Genomic DNA, 25,210 nt, shown 5'->3' on the forward strand with positions numbered 1-25,210 from the left:
CGCACTCGGAGTGGAGCGGAGTTTTTTCCTCGCTCAAGCTCATCAGCATCAAGTTGGCAAGTGCGAGCGAGGAAAATCCACCTCCTGCGAGATTTTTCCTCATTCGCGCTCGTCAACGGCAAGTTGACAAGCGGGAGTGAGGGAAATCAACCGCCAGGCAGGATTTCTCAACGCAGATTTGTCAAGGTGAGTCCTGCTCGTTCCTGTAAACCTCAAAAGTTGAGGGATCGAGGAGGAGCCAAGCTCGCGTCCGAGATGGCCGCGTTTTAGCTCAGCTCCGTTCGCTTTCCTGTCTGGAACGTCTATCCTGTGTTTTATCCTGCCCCGGGAAGTATTCTTTGATAGACTATGGAACTATGACATTTCACAGGCACTTACCGTTTGATCCGTTTGTTCCTGGGTGCCGCGGATCCCGAGCTGCGCCCTTGCCTGCTTCGGGGCCTCCGGAGCGAGCGGGCCTGACACTCCTTGGCGGCGCCCGGGCGGGACGGAGCGCTGTGGCCGGCACTTGGTGGCGGTGTGGGCTCGGTCGGAGAGGCCGATGTGCAATTAGACCGGTAGCGGCTATCCGGGCCTGGTCCGGCGGTCCTGCGGCCTGGTGTTGGGGCGCTGCCTTCCATGGACGGGGTTGACCGTATATGTGGCTCGTCTCCCCTTTGTTCTCCGGTCCGGCCATTTTGAGTCCCTCCGCCCGGACTCGGAGAACGGAGCCGGTGGCGTGTGGGGAGCCGGCGACTCGCCTTCTTCTGGTGGCCCCCCTTCCTGCTCTGGTGGTGCCTCTGCGGGTGGTCGGCTGTATCCTGTTTGCCCCGCTGGTGCCCGGACGGGGGTCGGAGTTTGCCGCGGCCCCGCCGGGCTTCTAAGATGGCGGCCGGCCCCATGTCTCTCGGCCTGGCCGGGACTGGCGATGCTGGTCCGCCGCATGGCACGTTTGCTGAATACCGTAAAGGTGATCCTACGCTTGGCGACATCCTCGCCGCCTTGCGCTACTGGGGCGTTCCCATGGCCGCACCTATCATTGACCTGGCGGAGGATCATTTTGCCGGGCCTGCGGGGCCACCCTTGGTTGGTGCGGCTTCATCTCTGTTGTGTGCTGCAGGAACTTTCCTGGAGGTTGTGGGCCCGGCGGCCGCCGTCGGAGTGGGTGTACGGATCTCTGCTGCCTGCCTTCATCCTGAGCTCCCCCCTGTGCCGGGGGTCCGCCGGCCGGGTCCCGTCCGGACCGTCCTCATTGGATCTCCCTTTCCTTTTTTGCCTCGAATGGCCGAACGAAGATCCTGTGATTGCTCCGCCGGATCGGCTTTCCTCATCTTGTCGCCGGAACTGTGCCTGCTTTGCCTGATGTGGTTGCCGTCCCTTCCTGTTCATCCGGGTCGCACTCGATATGGCTTGTGTGGCTTGCCGATCGGACTCCCTGTTATTCACCTCCTGTTTCGCATGATTTGGTTCCTTGTGTGTTGGACGACTACAGATTGTGATAAACAAGGACAGGGATGAGATGAACTTGCCTCGGTGGACTATTATCTTGCGGTATGGTTGGATGATCCGTTTGTGATTGTATGACTATGTTCGATTCTCCTTCATGTTCCTGGAGTTTATCCTTGTGCTTACTATCTTCCCGTGGGCTCTGAGTATTTTCGGACGGGGGGGAGGGAGCTGATGGGGTTTTGATAATATGGCTCCTCTCCCGATGTTCCTTCCCTGTTTTCCCTTCTTCTTTTTGTCTTTGTGGTTCTTTCTTACTTATCTCTTCTATATTTCGGGTTCTGATTAGGGCGACAGGCACGCTGCCGGGGGGTAGGCCATAGCCTTCTGCAGGGGTGCAGGGTGGGATGTGCGGGGTGGGGGGGGTCTGTTGTGTTGTGTTTTCCCCTCATTCTTTTTGGTTCTATGGCTCTTATGTATCCCCCCCTTTTTTCGAGACGCGGTGTCGGCGTGTGGCCCCCTGGGGTGTGTTTGCTAGCATGGGCCTTCTGGTATTCCTGCCGTCACTGTTTACTGCGCATTCATTCCTCCTGTTACCATTAGTTCCATGTACCGGTCTATTCTCTAGTGCTTTGTTAGCCGTGGGGCGCGGACAGTGATGCTACGTTCTTACTTCTCTCCCCTTTTTTCCTATGTCTTTCCCCCCCCCTTTTTTTCTCCTCTCCCCCTTTTTTCTTTCCTTCCCCGGGTTGTTGCAACAGAGGGCTCTTTGTTTTTGCAAGTCTAATTTTAGTTTTGTGTATTATTGTGTGTTTTCGTAGTGGTGGGAGGGCGCTGGGCAGCGGTTGCAATTGCTTATTATTGTGGGACCCACGTTCTGCTTTTACCAAAATGTAACGGTTTTCTTTTTGAATTTTCCTGTGTTTGATACTTCTGCTTGCTCGCGGCCCACCACGGCCCTCTGGACTTTACGGATTACCATTATTCTGCGACACCCTTTCTTCTATTATAAAATCAACCTTCTCTCATCCTGTTCGTGATGTTTGCTCAGTGGCTTTTTGCCTTTGCTTCTTGTATGGATTGCTGTGATATCCTCTTGGTGCTTCTGTACTGCCTGATATGCCTTTTTCATTGTGGTGGCCGGCCCGATGGGTTGTAGGCCCGTATCTGTGAGCGCTTTCTGTACAATAAAGGTTTTAAAATTTTTTTTTTTTTTTAAAATAAATAATTGAGGGATCACAGGGCCAACACAAATTTCCTACCACCCAGCAATCCCCCTGGTCTCCCAATAAAAATGGTACCTCACTTGTGTAAGTGTGCCACGTGCCTGTAAATGGGCATGGCCAAAAACATAGAGATTGAGGGGATACCACAGGAATCTCTAAGTGCTATATTTTTTCTTTATTTACGTTTTTCTAAGTAGGAAAAGATTAGGAGATCCACCCAAGCCACACCTCCATGGATTTCCCTGAAAGTCTAGTTTTCAGAGATGTCTGGATTGGTACATTTCCCTAGATGACCGCCGAGCCCAGGACCAAAAACGCAGGTGCCCCCCTTGCTAAACCAGATTGTTTTGTGATAGATAATTCTGATGTCTCCACAATAGTTTTTGGGGCCTTCCCTGTTGTGGGTACTTGACCCACCCATACATGTTAGGTAACATTTTTATTGTGAGACCTAGGGGAACGCTGGGCGGTAGGATATTAGCGTCGGCTCAGTGATCCCACAACTTTACCACAGAGTGGTGTGAGGAAAATTTGATTTGTTTTAACTAAATTACGGGTTTGCATGGGATTCTGGGTAGAAAAACTTTGTGGGATCCACACACGCTACACCTCCCTGCACTCTCTAGGGTGTCTAGTTTTCAGAACTGTCTGGGTTTGGTAGGTTTCCCTAGATGGCCGCTGAGCTAGGGTCCAAAAACGCAGGTGACCTCTTGCAAAATCAGGTAATTTTTTGATTGATAATTTTGATCTCCCCACAATATGTTTTAGGCCCTTCCCTGTTGCGGGTACTTGGCCCACCCACACAATTGAGGTAGCATTGTTAGGGGGAGACCTGTGGAAACGCTTTGTGGTAGGAAATGTGTGTCGTCCTGGTGATCCCACACCTTTTCCACACAAAAATATGAAGAACATGTGTTTTTTGTAGGTAAATTGAGGTTTTCAGGGGATTCTGGGTAGGAAACCGTTGGGAGATCCACTCAAGCCACACCTTACTGCACTCCCGGGGTGTCTTGTTTTCAGAAATGTCTAGATTTGGTAGGTTTCCTTAGGTTTCCACCGAGCCTAGGAGCAAAAATTCAGGTGCCCCTTTTGCAAAACCAGGTAGTTTTGTGATAGATAATTCTCATGTCTCCATAAAATGTTATGGGTCTTTCCCTGTTGCAGGTATAAGTCTACATCCAAAAGTGAGATAGTATTTTTATCAGGATGCCAAGGAGAAAACTCAGTAGTAGGAAATTTGTGTTGGCGTGGTGAGCCCACAAAATTCCCACACAGAAATGTGTTTTTTTGTAGCTAAATTTGGGGTTTGGAAGGGATTCTGGATAGGAAAACTTTGGGAGATCCACACATGTCAAACCTCCCTGGATTCCTCTAGGTGTCTAGTTCTCAGAAATGTCTGGGTTTGGTAGGTTTCCATAGATGCTCGCCAAGCCCGGGACCAAAAACGCAGGGGCTTCCTTCGCAAAACCAAGTCTTTTTCGTTATCGACAATGTTGCAGTCTCCACAGTACATTTTGGGGCATTTCTTGTCACAGGCACTAGGCCTACCCACACAAGTGAGGTACCATTTTTATTGGAAGACTTGAGGAAATGCTGGGTTTCCCCAGGTGCCGGGTGGGTGGAAGTTTGTTACTCCCCGCAGATTCCAGAACTTTCCCTCAAAGAAATGTGAGGAAAATTTGTTTTGTTTTGACAACGTTTTAGGTTTGCTAGTGATTCTGGGTAACAGAACCTGGTGAAAGCCACACAAGTCACTCCATCCTGGATTCCCCTGAATATCTAGTTTTTAAAAAATTACAGGTTGTTAGGTTTCCCTGGGAGCTGGCTGAGCTATGGTCCAAAATCCACAGCTAGGAACATTGCAAAAAAATTAGTTTTTACTGGAAAAATGTGATGGGTCCACGTTGCGTTTTGGTCTGTTTCCTGTTGTGGGCATGAGGCCTACCCACACGAGTGAAGTACCATTTTTATCATGAGACTTTGGTAACAACAGAATAGTAGAACAAGTGTTATTATCAATTTGTATTTCTATGCCTTTCTGCCTTCCAAATATAGTACAGCGTGTAGAAAATAAGTTATTGTGAAAAAGTCTCTCTAATTCTCATGTTAGTGTTGGTACCCACAAATTCGGAGATGTGAAAATAACCAGTCCTTCTAAACTCCATATTTGGTCACATTTCGCAAATATATACGTTTCCTTGATACCTATTTTTAACTCTTTATATTTTACCAAATGAATTGCTGTATACCGGCACACAATGATAAACCATTGCAAGGCGCAGCTAAGTTATTGGCTCTGGGTACCTCGTGTTCTTGGCGAACCTACAAGTCCTGTATATGGCTGCAAACAAAAGGGTCCATTGGACATAACAGCATACTGATTTTAAAAATCTGCCATACTTAGAAGAAGTTACAGGTGAAAACGTAGGCACAACGGCTGTCTTTTTCAACTCAATGTCAACATTGTTTTATTTTAACTGTTAGTTTCTATCAAAAAAACCTTGAAGGATCTACACAAATGAACCTTGCTCAATTCAGAATTTTATCTACTTTTAAGAAATGTAAAGCTTTCCGTGATCCATTATTGGTTTCACACTCATTTCTACCACTAACTTGAAGGAGATTGAAAGCACAAACATTAAGAAAATTAAGCTATGTCCCTGGAAAATGACAAAACTGTGTAGAAAAGTTTATTTTTCTGACAAAAGTCTGCCTGTTCCTGGTAAGTTGGTGATTTTAGCAATACAATCCATCATTGGTAACATTTGCAGGGAAAAAACAGGTGCTGTCTTCTGCAGCACTTTTTTCCCATTAATCCCCCCCAAAAACTTTTGCTATATTTTGGCAAATTTCTTGGTCCCTACAAGGGAATCCACAAACACTGGTTACCTTTAGAATCCTCAGGATGTTGGAAAAAAAGTATATAAATTTGGTGTGGGTACCTTATGTGGACAAAAAGTTACGGGGCCTAAGCGCAAACTACCTGCAGCTTCAAATCGAACAGAAAGTGATACTGTTACATCCCATTATTAGCACCCCAAGAGGTTATGCTTTGTACCCTGCAATGGAATACACCATATTTGATTTTTAGATCTTCTACCCCTATCTCAATGGCAAAAAGCTACATGCCTTTACATCGTGCGAAGGGAAAACTTTCAGTCAATATGATTCGCTTACCATTTTCAACCAGATACACCGGAATATGTGATGTTTTAGGTAAAATGATTTTCCTCAGAGAGTCGCTGTCAATTTCTTTAGAGGTAGGATTCTACCAAGAGACTGGTTTCATGGGGGCATTCACCATTCCAGGTGGGCACCATTTAAGGGGAGGAAGATCCTGCCTATTCACACCAGACAGACAGTGGTGAAGAACAGAATGTAGAAGTTCCATAAAATTAATGTTGCAGGGAACTATCCTCTTTAAGAACAGAGGGCCTAATTGTGATGGCAGTCAGTCGCACGATTGACCACCCTCGCAGTGGGAATTAGACCGGCTGACAAGGAGGTGGCGTTCTCACCCAACATATAAGGATTAGACTGCCATGTAGGCAGTCAGAAACTGATGTTTTCTACTGGGGCTTGTGCTGCAGCCCAGGAAAAGGGCCACAGCACAAACAGCAGTGAAAAAAGTCAGCTTGTGCCAGGTACCCTGTGGTGCCTGGCACACGGTGAATGGATGTGTGGGGGCGACACTACATGTGTCCTCCAAGCCACTTATGATTGGCCTACGGGGGATAAGGCCCTACTTGGGGGCCCCAAAATCCCTCTCCACCTGCATTTTAATGGAGGTGGGACCACCAGGAAAAGGCAAACAGAAAGGAATATTGTAATCCCTATGGCAGTGCCTGCACAGGCACCACCCAAAAATGTATGGTTAGGAATAGGACAGCCGTCCCGATGGGATCTTTGATCCTGTCATAGATGGCAGTCATACCTCCGACCTCTGCACTCGGACCTCTGGTATTGTAATCCTCAGGTCAGACTGATTCTCAGGATGCCAGATGGCCCACTACCGTCGGCCTGTCGGTGGCGGTCTGCTCGACATCATGATGATCCCTAGAGTTTTGAATTGATAAGTGTGTAACAGTCACCCAAGTACGATATGCCAACATCAGGATGAAGCAAAGAGCAGTATACCTTGTTGCGAAAATGTTTGAATAGCATCAGACAGCTATGCCATACTCTGAATATATTACTGCAGATCTAAATAGCTTTACTTTTTTATGCCACAAATTATAGCAGTCATAACCACATTTTAGCTTCTAAAGTAATAACCTGCACATCCAGTTATCGTAGACACCGCCACATTGCTTGCAGCCCTAATTGAATGAGCATTGGTTTTATGATGCTAATATGCCTGCAATTAAATGTAAGTGAGGAATTTGTAAGGTGGGTGTTTAATGAAGACTTAATTAAACGAATTAAGGGCCTAGTCATCTGGTCTGTGCCGGTCCCTTAGGAGGAGGATGCTTATTCTATGAGCCTGTGGGGCGGGTTGTGTAAAAGGCTTACAGCAGTTTTACTTACAGCTCTAAACAACCACCATGAATACATTGGCAGGCTATAGGTTAAAGATGCAGTAATGTCAGATGATTTTCAAAACATCAGAAAACAGAAAAACTTTTTGACAGAATTCATCTGGCCCTTTTGAAGTGCAGTTGTATTCCTTCCTATCTGGTGTCTGTCTTTTATAACAGTACAGATGCGCGAAGAAACACAGCTCAGAGAATTTGCCTGTAGTTCATGTGGCAAGGTTAAGAGTATCCTTAAAACAACTTGCACATATCGAGGTCTATTCACAAAGCCATTTTGGAGTACGTAAAGTAGTATTTCTGTAATACTGTTTGACATACAAGCACTTGCCTTTGCGAAATAGTCCTAAAATATCTAAAATGGGTATAAATTCAAAATATTTAGGGAATATTCACATATAAATAATACAATGAAAAGGACTGTGCCTTTTTCACTTGTTGATAGGGAGTTGCACGTTTTGGGGGCAATTCACAAAGGCATGTGCCTTTGAGAATTGGACCCATTGTATAGACATATGAAGTAGAAATATTTTAGATATATACATGTACACATCAATACATGGATGCATTGGTGTGTGGTCATAAAGCAATGTGTTACCACAACTATTAGTGCAACTGTATGAATGCATCTGAATTCTTATCATCTGTGGCACAATTTCACATTAAGGGACGGAGGCCAATATTATGCATTACCTTTTCTTACCACTCAGGAAGCAGCAACAAATATATAGAATCAGAATCTAGAATTCTGTACATGCATATTCACATAGAACCTGCAGCCATCTTCCTCCTTTGTTGCTGCCCCGGCTACAGATAAGTCACTTTTCATAACTGTTGTTTTGTTTAGTGACTGATATTATATAATAGAGGAATATTTATATATTTTATTTAATGTTTAAAAAGTTTTAATTGTTTTTAGTAATTTAATTATTTGAATAGATATTTAAAATCTGTTAGATTTAAAAATGATTAAATAAATAACTGTGTTTGTATTTAAGAACGTATTTTATTAAAGGGTATTTACAACAAAACATTTAATGAAATTGTTTGATAGAAATGGAGTTTAATTCAAAGCCTAGATCTTGGTTTATTAAATGAGGATTCTTAAAAAAATTAATTTTGGACGGTTATGGTAGTGCAAGGATCGGGACATAGTTTTTCCTTTGATTTAGCGGTTTGAGGAAGATGTTGTTGGTTTTTTAATTCGATTTAACATGGTGAAAGAGTAAAATGACCGTCTTCTAGGCAGTTGGATGGTTAGATTGATTCCCTTTGAAGCGAGAGGAAGCGCGAGGCAGCCCATTTGTGCGAGGGCTTGAATACCGTTGATTCGGCGCGAGGCAGGTATCCTCAGAGCTGCGTTACCGTGAGGAACTGACTCACGGGAGATTTCATGTCATTTACAGGCCCCCGTACTCACGTTACGTACGACGGCCATTTTGTAAAGTTGGGAAATGTGAATTTAACATTATGTAGGAGATGGCATCCATGTTTTGGGCAATTTAATAAAAAAGTCTGTCAGATCGAATGCAAGTTTTCTGTCAGACTTCGGTCGAGAGTTGAGTGAGAGGTCAAGTTTATTGTTTAGTGAGGAAGGTATAGATTTATTGAAGGTTAGTAAGGATTTGTTGTTAGAGGAGTATTTTTTGTGATAGATATTTGAAGGAAGTGGTGATTTATTTGCATAACTTTATTGAATTTATACTGTGAGTTTAAATTTATTATGGCAGGGTGCTGAGGGAAATTTTGAAGAAAAAATGAAGTCCTACATGGACAAAATGTTTGGAGAGATGGCGGCTTCCATTGATAGGAAAATTGAGAATACTTTAGAAAAAAGTATTCAAAAGAAACAGAGAGTAAATGATGATGAGAGTTTCTGGACCACTGAAGAGGTGGATACAGTTGCTGGAATTTCCAGTCATGGTGGAAAAAAGGGTCAAAAAAGGAAGCACATGGATGCGAATAAGAAAGGAAGAGAACATAAGGTTCTCAGAGGTGTCGCTATAAAGGTGAAAGGAAGCGCAAAGAAGGCGCAAAATATGAAACATACCACTGTGGCAGGTGATAGAAGCTCTAGTGGAGATGTAGAACTAACTTGTAGTTCTAGTCTGGAGGATTCAAACGTGGAGGAAGTTCCTCTAAAAAAAGTAAAATGGTTGAAAGGGAAATTAAATTAGAAGAAAATGATATTATTGACCAACAAGGTGAGGAAATGTTTGATCCTCTTTTAATTCAGCATCCTTTGTCGCCACAATGGGCTCCGGTGGAGCACGTGGCCAAATATGTTCGTTTCTGGATAAGAAAGGAAATACCTAAGGAGGTAAGGACAAGAATGAGAAGTGAGTGTCCAAGGCCTAGCCTGGACAGTAAAGTTGCTTACACGCCAGAGTTAGATCAAAAGATGTTGCGTTTATTAATAAATCAGGAATGGATCCTAGAAGGAGCCTGGAGAAGGGCTTAAAAGGGTGTCAGGACAGGCTCTTGGATATCTTGGGGCCTTTAACTAAGATCTTTGATATGTGCGAGGAGGCGCATTCAAATAATACTGGAATTGATGTGGCGGAGATGCGCCAATGGGTTCAGAGGGCTATATGCCTTTTGGGGAATGCAAATACAGCTTTGTGCCTTGAGAGGAGGAAGTCAATCTTGTTCAAGATTGATCCTAAATTAGTGGATTTGGCAAGTAAAGAGCCAGGGGAATGTTCGAGGGTTTGTTGTTTGGGGACGACTTTGTTAAAGATATGTCCAGGTATGTTAACACCTTTAGTTCCCTTGAGAAAGCGCAGAAAGACATCAGGAGAGTTTTTGGAGTGGCTGGGCGAATGCGGGGTCGGTTCCCCGGCCGGGGTCAAGGAATTTCGCTAGGAAAGAGTCAGACCCTATAATTCAGGATATAGATCAAATTATTATGGTTCGAGAGGAGGTCAAGGGAATTTTTTCCCACAGAGGCAGAGAAGCAGAGGAAGAGGCATGCGCTCAGAGCGAAGAACAAGAGGGGCCTCAGGTAAGCGATTTACAAGACCCTACTTCTATCCGAATAAAGTTGGGCGGCAGACTAGCCCTGTTTATTTCGAGATGGAAGGAGATTACTCAGGATCATTGGGTCTTGCAGACTGTTGTTGGCTATAGAATAGATTTTGTAGGAAATCCAGTTCAGGGGAGAGTGCCAAATATTTTGAGGTTTTTAAAGGAGATGGAGGATATGGTGACAAAGGAGATAGAAGCTCTGGAGGAAAAAGGGGCGATAGAGGAGGCAAAGTTTGTAAGAGGAGGATTCATAAGCAATATATTTTTAGTGGTAAAGAAGGAGAAGAAGATGCGTCTAGTAATAAATTTGAAGGAGTTGAACGACTGGGTCATGTACAATCATTTCAAAATGGAAGGCATTCACATGTTGAGGGATCTGTTCTGTTGAGAAAAGGGGATTGGTTAACAAGGTTAGATTTGAAGGATGCCTATTTAACAATTCCGATGTGCATAGAGCAGAGAGATTTTCTTCTGTTCAGGTGGAAAGGGAGGTTATGGAGATTCAAAAGTCTCCCATTTGGGTTGACGTCAGCCCCTTGGTGTTTCACGAAGGTGATGCGTCCAGTGGCAGCTTGGTTAAGATCAAGAGGGATACGTTTGATTGTGTACCTGGATGATTTTTTGATCATGGCAGAAGAGTTGGTTCTAGCAAAGGAACAGACGGAGTTTGCAATCAGAGTGATAGAGGATTTGGGATTTGTAGTGAACAGGGAGAAGTCTTGTATGATTCCTCAACAGAAGATACCATTTTTAGGTTTTCAGATTCAGACATTGGATTGTGTATTGAAGTTGCCAATTATTGAAAGTGAAGACAATCAGGAAGGAAGTGAAGAGGGCTATGGATTCAGAATGGATCACATTGAGACAGTTAGCTCGGTTGTTGGGTCTGTTGTCTGCATCGATTCAGGCGATTTTTCCAGCTCCTCTTCATTACAGAGCGTTACGGAGATTGAAAGGTTATCACTTGAGGAAAGGAGCAAAATATTCTCAGAGGTTATGGTTGAATCAGGAATCAAGGGAGGAATTGAATTGGTGGATGATGAATTTGGTAGCATGGAACGGCAGGGCGATATTTGGAGAGGTGCCAGAGATAGAGATAGAGTCGGATGCGAGTCTTCAAGGTTGGGGAGCAAGGTGCGGAATGGTGTCAACAGGTGGGAAATGGTCCAAGGAAGAGTCGCAGATGCATATAAATTGTCTGGATCTGCTTGCAGGGTCTTTTGCAGTGAAGTGTTTCGTGAAGGATCAGATAAAGTGTTGTGTGCTCTTGAAGATGGACAATCTGTCTGCAGTAAGATATGTAAACAAGTTAGGAGGGCCTCGGTCGAAGGGACTAGCACACTTAGCAAAGGATTTTTGGAATTTTTGCTTGGAGAAGAAGATTGTGGTTCAAGCTCAGTATATTCCGGGGCTGAGCAACGTAGAAGCGGACTGGTTTTCAAGATATCTGAAGGATGTGAGCAATTGGAAGTTGAACAGGGAAGTGTTCAGGAGTTTGGAAATGAGATGGGGTCCTTTTCAAGTAGATTTGTTTGCTAACAGGTTGAATTGTCAGGTGAAGGACTTTTACAGTTGGAGATCAGATCCGGAGGCAAGGGGAATAGATGCTTTTCTACAGGATTGGAGTGGTGGAAGGAATTATGCTTTTGCCCCATTCTCTTTGATTCAGAGAGCATTAATGAAAGTCAGGAGAGAGAAGGTGGAGATCGTGATGATAGCACCATACTGGAAATCCCAAGTGTGGTTTCCAGACATGATGGAACTATTGATGGAGGACCTGGCGTTATTACCGAATATGAGAGAGATTATTCTGGATCCACAGGGGAATGTACATGATTTAGTCGAAACAGGGCAATTAAGACTGGTGGCGTGGCTGATTTCAGGAGAATTTGGCAGGTGCATGGATTATCGAAGGAAGCTGAAACTTTTATCACAGGTGCATGGTCAAAAGGAACGACAAAAATGTATAGGTCAGCATGGAGAAGATTGTCTGGTTGGTGTTTTGAGAGGGATTTGGATCCCATATCAGCTCCTGTGGTAAAAGTGGTGAATTTTTTGTCTGAATATATAAGAAAAAGGTTTAGCTTACAATTCTGTGAATATTAGCAGGTCGGCTATTTCTGCAAGGCATGTTTTAGTGGAAGCCTTCTAGTTGGACAACATGTTCTGGTACGGAGATTGGTTAAGAGTATAAGGATGATTCTACCTCCTAAGGCAAAGTATGGTGTTCTTTGGGACGTTTCATTCGTTTTGAGAGAATTAGATAGTTGGGGTGAGAATGAGTCTTTGGATATGAAATTTTTATCATGGAAACTAGCCATGCTATTATGTTTGGTTTCTTGTAGAAGGGTATCTGATATTAGGGCTTTAGAGGTGGATTCTAGGTTTTTTCAACCGAAAGGAGTTTGTTTTGAGTTAAGAAAGAGAACTAAGACTATGTCTAGGTCTATTTTTTATCCTCAATTTGATGAGAATAAAAATGTGTATGTTGTACATTGTTTAAAGGAATATGAAAAAATAACTTTTGGAGTGAGACCAAGTGGATGTTCTCAGTTGTTGGTCTCTTTAAGGAAGCCTTTTAAGGCATTTTCATCTGCTACCTTGGCTAGATGGGTGAGAGAGGTGATGTTGAAGGCTGGGATAGATACTAGTGTTTTTGGAGCTCATTCTGTGAGAGGGGCTATGGCTTGCAAGGCTTATATGAAAGGTTTTAATTTAAGTGGGATTATGAAGGCTGCAGATTGGAGTTGTGAGTCAACATTTAAGAGATTTTATTTTAAGCCAGTAGAGAATGTGTTGACTAGTGTTGTTGGGGAACTTTGAATGTGCATAATATTGGCCTACGGGCCTTGATGTAAAATGCAGATTTTCAACATTTAGAAACAAATAGAAAATCATGATTTTAATAAAGGCACGGAGGCTAATATTATGTCTCTGCTTTTCCGCCCAGTAATTAATGGTTTAATTTTTTCTTATTCATGATAAAGAAGAATTATTTCTAAGGAATTGAAGTTCTGAAGAGTTGTTGCCCTGGAAAGAAAGAAGAATTGGATTGTTTAGGAAAGAGACTTTGGTTTTTTCATTATCTAATGTTTGCAGCACCCAAAAGAGGAAGATGGCTGCAGGTTCTATGTGGATATGCCTGTTCAGAATTCTAGAAGTTTTATGTGTTCTGATTCTATATATTTGTTGCTGCTGCCTGAGTGGTAATAAAAGGTTATGCATAATATTAGCCTCCGTGCCTTTATTAAAATCATGATTTTCTAGTCATTTCTAAATGTTGAAAATCTGCATTCTCTTTACCCAGTACAGCATCAATAACAAGAGGCAACAATCAGAATTCTGGAATGTTCCTTTGATGATGTCTGCTTGGGGTTTAAGACATATTATGATAGCCTTCACAGTATGGAACTTTCAAGTTCTATAGTCACAAAGATTTGTTCTTTAAGTATATGGATGAGTATGGTGGAGGCACTGCATGGGCCCCCAGGGCTACTGAACGGTGGCTTACCGGGTCCCTGCTTGGGGCCCCCAAAGTCTCTTTCCGTCTGGCTTTTCATGGCGTTGGGACCGCCATGAAAAGGCAGTTGGAAAGGGATATCCTAATTCCTATTGCAGTGCCTGCGCAGGCATAGCCTCCATTGTAGAGATAGGAATCTGACTGCCCCTCAGCCGGGATCTTGGATCCTGTTGGAGGTGGCGGTCTCTGCCCCGACCTCTGCCCTCTGACTGTAATCCGGCAGTCGGACCCGAATGTCAGGCGGACCGCCACCACCGGCCTGTTAGTGGCAGTCTGCCCACCATCGTAATGAGGCCCAAAGTGTAGTCAATGAATTAGGATTGGGAAGCACTCAGCAAAATAGTCAAACTCCCCCTTGCATCCTTGAGACTAACCTTGGTCAGAAGGAAGCAACTGGTTTGTCTGCAAGTTGATAAGTTTGTACTGCTGAGAGGATCCCTTCATCCCCGGGATGAGGAACCGGGTAGGTTTAGTTAGACAGGTTACACCAATGTAATTGGGCTTTCCAATGTATATGGTGATATGAGGACGGCAGTTTAGTATTGTTATATAGGGAATACTCATCTCAGCCCAACTTGGGTGTGTCAAATTATGGCATAACGTAATATACTGATTTTTGTCACTTGGAATGTCAGGAGCATGCACTCGTGCCAAAAGCACAATGCACAGACCTATATTAGGTGCAGAGGTTCACATATTCACCCAAGAAATTTACTTGACATTACTTGAATGGGCCAGGTTGCTAAGGAGATGGATTTTCGCAATGCTCTCACACTAAATACTCTCCAGTTGCATGTACCTGCTCATTTGTGGGTGCCCTGGTGTCCTGTCTAGGTCCACCCGGGCCAAGATGGATCGAGATGGGAGATATATATGTGTACAAGGGTCACTAGATGGAACTCTGATTCTCCTAGGTAGTGTCTACCTGCCTCATTCTGATCATGCACAGTACTTGACTGGGTTATCTCAAAATTAGGAAGATGGACTTACATACCCTGGATTATCATGTATCAGGGTAATTTTTTGTCTTAGTAGTGGCCTTAGATAGAGCCATTCCCATCTCCAAGTCCCTGTTGCAGTGGCTAGACACCCAAGTAAAATATGTAAATTATTTTACTCTCCCTGCATGACTTCCACGTCTGGTATAACTGTATACTGCACTCTGCCACAATGCAGCCCATCATGACCCTAGCAGAATATACAGTGAGCAGTGTTTTATTTGTAACAAAATATGCGCCGGTGCCTAAGGCTCTGCTCAGAAGCCCGCAGCCAGCACTGGCATGCCGAACACAAAGGCTGTGTAGTCTGGAATCCACCTAATGCCTCTTTAATCAGGTAACAGACACTCCCTGCACCTCTCTATCACTGTTGCAGGTTCTTGCTCTCTCCCTTTGTGATGGCTTTTCCATCTTTCTCTTTCATCTTCTTTCCCCTTTGTGTGCTTTTCCATATCTTGCTCACAGGAAATGTCTGATGAGGAAAAAAGTGCCAGGCAACGCAAATGAGTGCTTGTGACCCCCAACAGCAACCACTGGCTTAAATTAGGTACTGCTATGAAGACTATATTTGCTAGACTTCAAGTATCCAGCCTTGCGCTCCAGTGGATTGTCCTTTTGTGTTGTTCCTCGAGTGAAACGTACTCACATGAGAGGCCAGTCGTTTGCATGTCAAGTCCCCAAATTGTGGAACACCCTCCAAGAAGCCCTGAGAGGCTGTTCCTTATTCATGATCTTCCACAGACAACTGTAGACCTATTTTCTTTAATCTAATGAGCTTTGGATAGGCCCAACCGATCGTATGGGCGCTTCGAAACCCCAAGTGGGTAGCTGAACATAAAATGTTATAATAATATCGGATCAAAATCCCTCGTTGATGAGAGTGGTACTGGGCAGTCACCCCGCCAATCCCAAAATAGAAGTTACAACCTCGCAAGTTGGAGAATCTGGCTTTGAGAAATGTGATGTGGGCAAATATAACATGTTATTTTAAAGGGAAGATGTAGTCACTGCTTCTATTCTAACAGAGTGAAAGGCGTTTAATGTAGTAGGTTAGTTTGGGATACAAGCATTAAGTCTACTGTGGGGATTTATTTGTTATGTGCTGAACAGAGAATTGATGGAAATAGAAGCACCATTTTTGCAACTCGATAACAATGTGGCAGCCAATTTGGACAATAAACATAATGTAATTCCTGTTACTGTCAAGTGACATGTGGCCAGTATTGTTCCCAGTTCCCGAATGTGTTCGGCTGTACCGCTTTGCCTCAGGCCTTTGGCAAAGAACTGTTAAACATCCATACAGAGGTCGTACCGAGGTTAGGTATAAGAAAAAAAGAGAAAGAAGGAATAAGAAGACCACAGATTGCAGTGCTTGTTCTGTGGGTGCTCGAGCCGGGGTTTACCCCGTTGGTGCTCGTGCAGCGTTCCCTCACCATCCTGACACTGCTTTTGTCCTGATGCCATGCCTGCTTCAACTCGGGCTCGAGCCTGCAAGACTGCTGTAGGTTTGCAGGGTTCAGGCGCAGGATCTTCCTCGACTTGACGATGATCTTGTTTGAACGCAAGTGGAGGCTACTAGTAACCCTGACCCAGGTTGCGCTAGTCTGGGTTAAAGGCAGAAGGCAACAGTAGAAAGCACTGGTGAATGGGTGAGTGGAGATGGAGGAGGCATTGAAGGAGGCAAAGAGCAGGCCTTTGACTTGGCACCCATCTAATGGCTGATGATCACAGTAGGATCCTGTGGTGTTTGACCATTCCATGTTTGGAATGTGGTCACATCACTGGTAGAATAGGAATGTACGGGATAGAGCATTCGTGGGTATTCGGTTGGCGAAGGGCCCGAAGATGGTTGTGTTTAACCTGTGATGCACACAGAGTAGCTAATAAAGGAACTTACATACTTTATCTGAAAAGTTTTTGATAGACTATTTTAGTAAGTGGGTGGAGTTGGAAGTTGTTGAAAAAGCTGATGCGGAAACTGTGATTAGTTTTTTAAGTGATGTATTCTTAAAAGAAGGGTTGCCGAAAAGAATTTTAAGTGGCAATGGTACACATTTTACGGCATTAAAAGTGGAGGATTTTTAAAAAAGAAATGGAATAGTTCATGCTAGAACATCAGTATACCATCCTTCTGGAAATGGTGCTGTCGAACGATTTAATCGTGTTATTAAAGGCACAATCCAAATTGCTTGTGAGAACAGGAAGAATTGGGAAGTAGAAGTGAAGAAAATATTGTGGGGATATCGTTTAACACAATCTCTCACTGGACTTAGCCCATTTGTAATGATGAGAGGAAGAGAACCATTTATGAAGGATAACATTGGATGGATGGATAGTACTAAATATATTGAGTGGTCTCCAGAGAAGGTAAAACAAAATATAATAAAAGCGCAACAGGTGTACAAAAAGAACTTTGACACTAAAAATGTGACAAGAATGGAAGAGCTTGAAATAGGAGAATGGGTAAAAACCAAAAAATGGGGTAAAGTGTATTTTCTAAACCACTGAGGGTGGTGGAGTGTTTGCAGAATTAAGCAAGACTAAGTGATGGTCGTGTGTGGCATATGAGTCGTATAGCCAAATGTAAGAATATTCAAAAAGCACAGGAGGAGGATGTTGGGGGAGCTACAGGTGTGTGTGATGAGTGGTTGTGGGAGGATGAGATATAGGATGATGTGGAAGTTGAAGAAGCCTTTGGGGAGCAAAGTACTGCTGGAAGTTCTGGAGAAGCACAAGTGCAATTAGATATGGATTCTAGGAGGTTGGGAACATTGGGGAGAGTTATTCATACTCCTCACAGATTCAGAGATTATATGCTGTCATAGATTTGTGTTTTTATCATTTGTATTTTGTAAATAGTTAATTCCATTTTGTTTATTATTTTCATGGAGGAGGGAGATGTGTGGTGTTTGAGCATTCCATGTTTGGAATGTGGTCACATCACTGGTAGAATAGGAATGTACGGGATAGAGCATTCGTGGGTGGTCGGTTGGTGAAGGGCACGAAGATGGTTGTGTTTTACCTGTGATGCACGCGGAGTTGCTAATAAAGGAACTTACATACTTTATCTGACAAGTGTGTACTTTACAGATCCTGAGAGAGTGTTCAAGAATCTATTTGCCTAGGAAGGTGTCATTGTAAGCATCACAATCACCGTAAATAAGATTCAATTTACCCTACTTGGCTATTCTTTTTCCCATTGGACGTCAGAAGGCAACAGAGTTGTGTTGGGAATGAGTGCCACGACTGATTGCACCTACAAGAACAATGTCTGGTGTATGGAAATTGGCAAATTCGACTATATAGTGGAAGGGATGAAGGCCTTAATTAATACCGGAAAGAGATTTTTGGTTTCTTATTGACACAACTGAATGTGCTTGGGACTCTAATGTATCCAATATCTCTTTTGACATTAAGCAGACCCTCCAGGATTTCGCGATTTCGGGATTTGCAATAAAATCGCGAAATCGGCAGATTTGTGTAAATGCCGCGATTTTTTCTAAAGTGCCCGCAAAATCCAAGGGATGCAGGTGGACCCTTTCTTTTGGCCCTGTGGCTCTCACCCTAAACTCTCGTTTTGAAACTGTATCCCATGCAGACCCCCGGGGACAGTTGAATAAAGGACTGACTTGTGTTTGGCGCGGGGCACAGGAGGTGAAGGCAGTAGTGCCCGAGGCCCTGAGGGTTAGAGGCAGCTCGTGATGCAGCGTGACCTAATGAGGGTGGGGGGCAGCTCGAGATCAGCAAATGTACCTTCACAGCCCTCCTGGCTTCTGGGCGGTATTCTGTCAGAGGGGGCGTTGAGATCCCTGCCTCGCGGAAGGTGTCGACTCCTGAACCCCGGCCCTTAGCAGGCCACCTGTCAGAGCAACCGGGGTTCGTGAGCCAGGACATGTGCTAACAGGACGCGCTGTCCCATGCTGAGGCCATGGGGAGAGCTGCTTTGTGCCGGAGCCGAACATCCCGTCAAAGCGGCACAGGCCGAGTTCAAACCCAAAATTAGAAAATTTTCAGGACACACGCTCTCAGTCCACACCATCGCCTGTCCCAGTCTATCAGAGAAACTTCAGCTTCCAAAGTAGAGACTTTATGACATTTGTTCAAAGAACTAAATGCACTGAGAGAAGGGTTTGCCTGTTACGACTGCCCAACACAAGGGCTCCACTTCGAACGCTGCACATCAGCCTTTCTCTCCTACACAGCAGACCACCGTCTCCTACTCTGCAAAGTTCACCAGGACTCTCACTGCAGCACAACACAGCACACAAAATCCCCTCCGCTTCATTTTATCGTATTGCATTGAAACATTTTTAGAACGCTCCATACTCCTATCTGAGGCCATGAAGCGCTTACTTACATGGATAGTACCAGGGCTTTAAGTGGGATGAAAAAACACGGGAGGGGGTTGGTGTCTCGAAGGGGCGTGGCCAATGTAATTAAGTAAGTGTCTTAAAAACACAAGCTAAAAATCCGTGCTGAGCACAGTGTGCCGCCCGATTTGTATTTTGCTGTTTCTGTCATTTCATCCAGATTTATGATACAACAAGTAACATCCTACCTATAACAAGTCAGGACTATTGGCTTTGTCAATGGTTGTTAGTTACATAACATTAATAAGCCGCAACTATGGCTTGTATAGAATATTGAAAAAGCTTCCACTTAAAGCCCTCGTGACACCACGACAATGTTGCTGCTCCTGAGTTTCAACAAGAGAAGGGAAATCCAGAGAGAAAAATGACTCTCTATAAAAGATTCCCCTTCCCCTACAACGTTCCCCTGGCATGACGTCATGCTGCTACTTCTCAACTAGTGAGAAGTGAGCAGTGTGAGCACGCATACATGCATGCAGTCTGGAAAAAAACGGCAGGGCACAAAAGACAGCCCGATAGAGACCCGTTTTGAGGTCCCTTTTAAAAAACTGCAGGTGCTCCCACTTAAAGCCCTGAGCAGCACACAGTGCCCCATCGCTCCTCCTCTAAAACAGCGCTTCAGGCATCATCACCCTCTTCCAGCAGATCACATCAGTACTCCTCTTCTTACACCAGAGATCAGACCCCCCCCCCTGTCCCATCTACACTGCCCAACAGATCCCTTCTCCTAGACTTCAACGACATGCTCTAGGTCTCTAATTCCTACCGAGCACATAAGGCCTCTTCATCCTGCATTGCACACTTGACCCCTATTCCTACCAAGTACCACATGCTTTTGTCACTGGATTATCTGGGACTTTGGCTACTGCATTCTAAAGACCACTAATGTAATGCTGTGTAGTGTGGTTCCCGAATTTTTTTGTCCCCATTGACGTTTTCATGCAATTCCATCGCTTGTAGCTAGTCGGCTCCTAAAACAAATTGTCTACATTGTAAATAAACCAAATATGCATAGCTTCATGTTATAAAATAACAAAAGAAATAAGAAATCTGTGTTTGTTGTTGGAAACATTGCAGAAGAAAGTGCTGCAAAAATGCCGCTAAATTTCCAGATTTGTGCCGCTAAATTTCCAGATTTGTGCCCCTAAATTTTCTAATTCATGACGCAATATCCTGGGGGGTCTGATTAAGTCTAATTATGAAGACAAGAGCAGGAAAAAAATAGGTCTGAAAGGGCTGATAGAGGAGGATAAAACGGACCCGAAGTTGAAGCGTGCTGTACACCAGCCTTCTGCAATGAGTAGCTCGCGAGCTACTGGTAGTTCTCCGGCTACTTGTAAGTAGCTCACCTGGGTGCAGCCCAGCCAACTAAAGTTGAAGCTTTTGCTTGGCTGGATTAATATATCTATACCAAAAGTTTTTAATGTTTCTTTGAGATGAATATGTGTAGTTTCAGAACTTATAAGCTTAGAGCGATGTTTGGAAACAAATGACTGGGGTTCCGAATTATATTTAAAGCTGATATTTGAATGATAAATCATGAGGCGAAGGAAAGACATATTACTAAAATAAGTGTGCCATTGGGATTCTAGCTATAACGATCATGTATTAACTCTTTAGAAGCATTTTCATATGCCTGCTGGCAACCATGCCGATGCACCATAATGAACGCTGGTAATCTTGCCTGTAGTGGCGGCTAACGTGATATAGTCTGATCTCTCATTTTTCCAAGATTAATAATATTAGTAGCTCGGGATGATTTTCATTGAACATAAGTAGTTCTTATTAGAGTAAAAGGTTGGAGACTCCTGCTGTAAACAATGAAGGGGGCATTGACAGTACAGTTCAAGAGAACCAATCACAGATAAGGTTGCTGATAAGGGATACTAGGGAAGAATCAGCTTATAAAGTTGTCAGGTTTGAAAACTTTCATTTTTCCCAAAAGAAAGGTGTCATAAGAGGATTTAGGGATTAAGGTGATTTTAGCTCCTGAGTCAAATAGCATATCAACCGGACTACCATTTATCAAGACACAATCAACCCCACTGGCGGATTTGACTTGAGAAACTTCTGTCTGAATTTGTCTGCAATGTAGATCATTAGAACTGGAATCAGATTCATCTTGTATCCCCACTTCCATAACACGTTTATTTTTCTTGTTCTTTTGTAATCTACAAGCGTTGGTGAAATGTCCCACTTTTCCTCGATTAAGACACTTGGAATTTAAGGCAGGGCAAGACTTGTCATTTGCTAGATGACCGGGATTGTCACAACGATAGCACTTCCCAAGAAACGGCTTCTTTTGCAATTTACAAGTGGAAGCAAGTTTACGTAAATGAGAGACATACATTTCAACAGTCTCTTTAGGTTGTTGTAGTCTTTTACCAAAGTGGTAGCGTTCGAGGACTGTACTCACTTTTGGTAAGAAATGTTTAACTAATTTTTTTAAACAAATTTCAAATTCATTCAGACTGTCAGATTCAGAGTCATTACGATCAGGTAGATGTTCAAAGACTTCTTGCCCTTCAGAGTCTAAGCAGTGCAATAATAAAACTGATTTCCTCTCAGCACTGAGCAATACACCGCAGACTCTAGCATAGTTGACAAAAACTTTTTTCCATTTAGACCTGCGTATAGGTGGTTCGCCAGGATTAGAAAGGAAAAATGGTGGGGGTGTGACGTTTGCATGGTTAACTTGAGGTCAGAGTAGGTATTAGGTACCCGGATGAAGAAAGCTTTAAATGATGTAAAGCGATAAGTATACGTAATACAATATGACAAACTCCGATGTGGAAAATATATATATTTTTAATCTGTAAAGCTGTGCCTGTCAGCGAAGCAGAGCTTGACAGTCTTGAAGAATGAACACAAATGTAAATATGTAGAGCTGTGCCTGTCAGCAAAGTGAATTCACTTTTATTATTAACTATTTTAAAGCTGCGTCTGTCAATGAACAAAATGTTGGCTTAGCAGGCAGAAGAGAAGAATTATTCACTTTATATTTTCAACACAACTGTGCCTGTCAGCGAAGTGAAGGTTGATTAAATGTTGGCTTAGTAGGCAGAAGAAAGGAATGATTCACTTTATATTTTCCAACACAGCTGTGCCTGTCAGCGAAGTGATGGTTGACAGGCCATTAAATAAGACTTTTTTTTTTATAGCTGTGCCTATCAGCGAAGCAAAGACTGACATGCAGGTCAACTCGTGAATGTTTCCTTTTTAAAAGTAAGAAGAGAAATTGTTGTGCTGGCAAAAGCAGTTGAAATAAACTTCAAAGATTAATTGACCGTTTGGGCCAAACCGCGTTGTGCAGAAGACAATTAAACATGTGAAATAGTCTTTTGGTTGAATGCGCAGGCGCGACTCGTGATTCGTAGCGTTGTTATCAGCTGTTAGGCAAAAGTGTCTGGGTTCCTAAGAGACGCGATGTTTTCAGCGAATGCGCATGCACGATTTGAGGTCCTCGCGTTGACATCAGCTGCTAAACAACGGCGTCTCGGTTGCCAAGGGACGCAACATTTCAGCAGCGTAGGCAGCGGCAATGACGTTGGCGTAACCTCGGCAGTGACTGGAATTTTTAAAAGTTCGCGCTCCGGCTCACAACGTAAATGAATTTAAAGTTTATGGATTTAGTTAATAATAATAATAAAACCATTTTTAAAGCGCCTGGCTGCACAGAAAACAGTGTGTCCCCGCCCTAAAATACTGCTAATTCGCCAGAGGCGGGAGCAAAAGTGAGCCATGAGAGGTGAAAAAGGAAGGAAGGAGGGTTATGCAGGGGGGAACAGGAAAGTTTTGAGTTTTCCCCGGAACCTAATTTCAGAGGGTTCCATTCGTAGATCGAGCGGGAGTTCGTTCCAGCATTTGGAAGCCAGGTGTCTAAACGAACAACCACCCATCCTAGCTCTGGTGATTCTGGGGAGTTTGAACAGCATCGTACCGGAGGATCTCAGGTTCCTGATGGGACGATGCATAGTGAGAAGATTTTTCAAGTAGTCTGGGCCTTTGGCCTGGGCGATTCGATGCACGAAACAAAGGGACTTGAATTTGATTCGTTCCTTAATAGGGAGCCAGTGGAGTTTAGCCAGAGCGGTCTTCCCAGATGCTCTGCGAGGAAGTCTGAGCACAAGGCGAGCAGCAGCGTTCTGAACGCACTGCAGTTGGTGTAGGCCTTTTTTGCTCAAACCTAGAAGCAGAGCATTCCCATAATCAAGATGGGGTGTCACCAAAGCATAGACAATGGTCTTTCTGGCATCGATGGGGAGGAGGTATAAAACCTTACGAAGGACCCTCAGTATGCTGAAGCACCTGGCTGTCACTTTACTGACATGAGATTTATAAGAGAGATCTGAGTCAAGTATTATGCCCAGGTTGCGTACCGAATCCGCAGGATGAGGTGGGCTACCTAGTTCTGTGGGCCACCACATGTGTGACCATGCTGAAACTGATTTCCCTACCACCAGCAGTTCGTTTTTTTCGCCATTAAGGCGCAAGCAATTGCTGTTGATCCATGATGCCACTGATGACAGACAGTTGGAGAAATTAGTGGCATCTTCTCCGTGGTCGGGCGTGAGCTTGAGTTCAAGGTTTTATATCATGATAGGCGTGCAGGCATATCCGGAAGAAAACAAAGCTTCGCACAATTCCTTAGAGGCAAAAAGAAATTTGAAGATTCTCGCCTGGGTGAAGATAATTAAGTGGCTGCTCGAGCGTTAGGACGAAATCAAAGAAGGGGTGAAAGTCCGTCCCTAAATCGTCGCCAGTGAAATGATGTAGGGGATTCAGTTGTAGAATCGATCTTCAGGTTTATTCGTGGGAAACAGGAAACAGGTAAGAGAATACGTCATACCCACTATGAGCAAGTAACAGCAACTGAAAATAGCAGGACTCTAGAATATAGAATAGAATGACACGCAGGTCATTCTGAACATGACAATAGGTAAGATCATTACACACCCCCTCATCAATATCACATCTATTAATCTCTGTGATACCCTCACATTGCTCAAATGCTGAAGTTCGGCCAATATTTGGTTGGCCTCTGAATCAGGCCTCGTCATAGGTGGAGTGACGATTTCTGAGAAGTAAGTGGGGATACACAATGTCAGCATCTTATACTGCCCTTATTACTGATGTGTCTCAGATCTGGTTTGTCTGAATTTATAATCTGAAAGCCAAAAAAAGCGTGGTTAGTCCATGTGAGGGGAATGGGTGGGTTACAGTGCAGATTATTTGCGTGTACCTACTACCCGACCTGCACAAATAATAACTCTTCTTATACGTTGCACATGGGACACCCCCAATATTAATGGGGCAATGCCTGCCTGTAACACACAAAATTGGCAATATAGCATGTATTGATCTGGCTTGGACTCACCCCATTGTAGCTGCTGTTGGGCCCTGAACTGCTCATCAAGCTACGGGTAGGCTATAGCCAGTATGTGGACCATTAGGGGTGTCAGGGTTCGCCGTGCGCCCCATCCACGTTGGGAGGACATCTCCAGTTGGACCTTACATGATCTTTTGAGTCTAGCTCCTCTGGTTCTCCCTTCTCATCCTGCAATTGACGCTGCGCCAGCGATGGACCACCAGGATCGGCACCTTCTGGGCGATGGCTTTCTAAATGGATTGCTTTTGATGGATGTTTTCATTTATGGATACCATAGATGAATACACAGATTATAACTGCAAGTTTTGGAAATCTATTTCCTTGACACTCATTGAATTACAACTAGCATAAGCCTAAATCAATAGTCAACACAATACATGTGTAGTTCTCACATGCTGATCACTACAAAGACATGAATCCACAGTTTTGGAGTCATCTACTGACTATCCTCAACCCTGGTCATGTCCTATACTGTAAATCAATTTAGAGAGAGAGAGGAAAAAGGGTGCGTAAACTAGTTCACTTCCCCTAGTAGATGTAATAGATATCAATAGGAATTGGTTAACACTTGAGAAGCCATACGTTCATGTGTGGTAAAGCCATTTGTTTTTTTTTAAAACCCTCACCCACCAACCTAGTTGGTGGCATGCTTCATCATCGGGTCCCACCCAAGGTGCAAAGTGCACATCTGGTGTGCTTCTGCGCCTGATTTTCAGTGGAGCT

The sequence above is a fragment of the Lissotriton helveticus genome, chromosome 3_1 (assembly GCF_964261635.1).
Source record: "Lissotriton helveticus chromosome 3_1, aLisHel1.1, whole genome shotgun sequence".
NCBI classification, from domain to species: domain Eukaryota; kingdom Metazoa; phylum Chordata; class Amphibia; order Caudata; family Salamandridae; genus Lissotriton; species Lissotriton helveticus.